This window comes from Agelaius tricolor, unplaced genomic scaffold (assembly GCF_023055355.1).
Source record: "Agelaius tricolor isolate 1412-34295 unplaced genomic scaffold, bAgeTri1.0.p SCAF_30, whole genome shotgun sequence".
Lineage (NCBI taxonomy): Eukaryota > Metazoa > Chordata > Aves > Passeriformes > Icteridae > Agelaius > Agelaius tricolor.
Genome location: NW_027269290.1, coordinates 1,307,389 through 1,310,709, shown reverse-complemented (window position 1 = coordinate 1,310,709; position 3,321 = coordinate 1,307,389).

Here is a 3,321-nt window from a genome sequence, read left to right as displayed (position 1 = left end):
CCCAGGAGGTGCTCTGCCATTGATGGAGACCCTCAGCTCCATGGTGTTGGTGGTGCTGGGGGCACCTCACGCTCTGGCCCCATGTCCATGGGGCCATGGGGGTACCTGGGCACTGGGACAAAGGGGTGCCCTGTGGGAGTGAAGGTGCTGAGAACCAGGAGAATCCAGGGCACTGGGATTTTGGAAGAAATTAAGTTTGAAAGCCCTTTCTTTCCCCTCTGCAACCAGGGAGAGGTGAGCTGGGCTGACACATGGGAAGAGATAGGAAAAGTCTTCCCATGGCATTGCCAGCACCCATAGGGTAGTGAACCCACTACCCCGCAGAGCAAAGGGTCAGTCTCCAGCTCTCAGTACTACCAGAGAGGTAGGCAGAGGTGGGTGTTGGTGAAACACTTAAGCATAATCCCAGAGAACTCTGCAGAAACTGCTTTTGCTTCCCAAATGGTTCCCCATGGGTCCCAGCAGCACCCACCACCCCTGTGAGCTGTACCCAAGGGAGTGTATCCTCTCCACTTGTCTTCTCTCTCCTTTTACTCTGGTTTTTGAGTCATTTTCCCTCCTTTCTCCTGGCTCTTTTCTGTGAAAAGCAGTAGCAAATCTCTCCCAGGCTGTTCATCTCACACCTCCCATATTGTTCCCTCCCACCCTTTCTGTGCAGCCAAACTCTTTTGACTCAAACATTGTGGGTTAATGCAGACACCTCCAGAGCCCAGGAGGCAGGGGAACATGGACCCCTCTGGGAGCAAGTGGGGGACAGCTACAGGCCACCATGTGAGTGCTGATGTTGCCACAGGGCACTTTGCCACCACTGAAGTTCAGCTGTGGAGAGATTTGAGGAGGGGTTGGCTGGACGGACTATCCCTCATCCAGCTCTGGTCCTTCTGGAAGTGCCAGTTCCTCCTCCAGGGCTGAAGCGGTGGTGGAAAAATTTGAGTAGATTTGGATTCTTTTCTTATCAGCATCCCTTGTTCACCAGGCTCCCATTGGAAGCAGATCCTGTGGCCCTGCCCTGCCCCAGCAGGGTCGTGCTCCTCAGAGGGGACGTCAGCAATGAGCAAAGTGACTGCAGCAAGTTCCCACAGAGACTGGGGGTGCAGAGGGGAGAAGGACCTTGGATGGGTGAGATTTATGGGTGATTTTTAGCAATATTGGGAGTGTGCAGCACAGGCATTGGGGCAGCCAGGAGTCCCTTCTCCCACTGCTGCAGCCAGCTCTATTTAGCTCAGAGGGATGAGGAGGGCAGCAAGGAAGAGAGGAGATGAAAGGCTCAGCCACCCACATTTTGCGGGGGCCTTGATGTATTTCCAGGCTCCTGGCTCAGACAGCACTGGGGACAAACGGAGCAGAGCAGAAAAACAATGGCAAGGACAGGAGAAAATCCTTCCCTTAGTCCTCATCACAGTAGAGGGGTCCTGAACACCCTCCCAAACTTCCCATGGTGTAGATGGTTCTGTGCTGCTGCTGAGCCCTTGGGAACAGCAATTCCCCACAGACTTCAGCCCCCACCCCCCTCCCAGGCATCACCAGGTGCCCTGGGGCCAGCACTGAGCCTCTCACATGAGGCTTTGGCTCACCCCATATCTGCCCAATGCTCCTCTGCCCAGTGCAGTGACTCCTGTGCCATGTCCTGTGCCAGCTCTGGCCGGAGCCAGCATCTCCTGGAAAGGGCAGAGAGAAGAGCCTCAGGTCTCATGGAGCACCAATATCAGTGGTACCTGAGGATGCTGCAAGCCCAGGTTAGTGAGGATGAGAGAGGACCCCAGGCCGAGGCCGTGGTCCCCTGGCTCTGCAGCCTTCAGATCAGTGCTGCTGTTTGCCCAGCTCTGACTCCCACTTGCATCTTATTTCTGCTGCTTTTCTGGAACTGACCCTTTGGCCTGATCCTTGCTAAAGAAACCAGGAACCTGGCAACTGGGATGCTCATAAATTAAAGGGCATGTGAATGATTGCTTCATTAAAAATAGCATAAAGTGTATTTTTCCACTCTGTGCTCTCCAGACCTGTCCCTGTGGGGGAGCCCTCACTAAAAGTGGATGTTGTCACCCACCTCCATCCCCTGTGGGATTACAAACAGGTTACAAACCCAGTCTGTGCTCTGTAGGACTGAAATAAGGGCCTGGAAAGGGCACAGCATGCAGCATAACAGAGTCCTGGAGATCAGCTCACAGCCTGCTTCCAGACCCTGTCCCTGAAAGAATCCCACTGGCCAAGGCCACGTGCCCAGGTACCAGGGACACCAAGGGGACAGGACACCCCCAGCAGTGTCTAGGCTGGGTATGAGCATGCTGGGGAAAACAAGCTCTGCCCTTGCCAGCTGGGACTGCAACCTCTGCTCTGTGGCATTACCACCAGTACCTGCCACCTCGAAAATCCATCCTGACCAGCAGTGGGATAAAATTAATCCAACAATGCCCTCTGATGGTGGAAACAAACAACCCTGGTGTGAACGGTGCTGCACCTGGCATTACTGAGCCTCACAGGACTAGTAACACTCCCTGGATTTCATCTTGGGCTGTAGGTGCCTGGGAACAGATGGGGACAAAGCAGAGGGGCTGCAGGAGAGATGGTGCAGAGAGGGGGTTGATTAACCACAGGCACTGCCCAGCTTTGTTCTCCATGGCACCAAGGGTGGGATGGGCTCCGATCTGTGGCTGCCAGGCTGGATTTGCATCTACACTGACAATTCCAGGGCCAGCCAGGACACAGGCAGGACGTGAGTCTGGGCCCATGACAGAGCTGCCACACAGCTGGGAGAGCTCCTACCCTCGTGCCCCAGACTGAGGGGGGGGGCAGTGCTAGTGGAGAGATCACCCCACGCCACTGGCCCCAGGTAACCTTTTGTTCCATGGGTCCATCTGGGCTCTGGTGACCCTCAGTGTCTGCCCCAAGCTGGCCCAGAGCTCAAGTGATGACTCACCCTGCGCATGAGCCACCAGCTCACAGGGATGAGTCCCCTCCTCTGGGTAAAACATCAACATGTCCTGTCACTTGGGGAGGTGAAAGCTCCTGGCTGGATCATTGCCTCACTGGTGTGGATAAAAAAAACTGTGCTTCAATAAAGAAGCATTAAGATGCTGTAACATTGATGTGGCATTTCTTTTTCCCCAGCCAGAATCATTCCCCTGCTCCAGAAGGAAATCTTTCTGCATTCTCTTTCTCTTTGTTGGGCTCCTTCTGGTTCAGTAATCTCTCTATGTGCTGGTCCTTCCTTTCCAAGCTCAAAACCCATCTCCTCTATCCTTGGTTGGGTGGGATCCCATATGACTCTAACAGCAGCTCTCCAACTCCCTGGCAGCTCTCCGCATCTCCCCACCCAAGCCA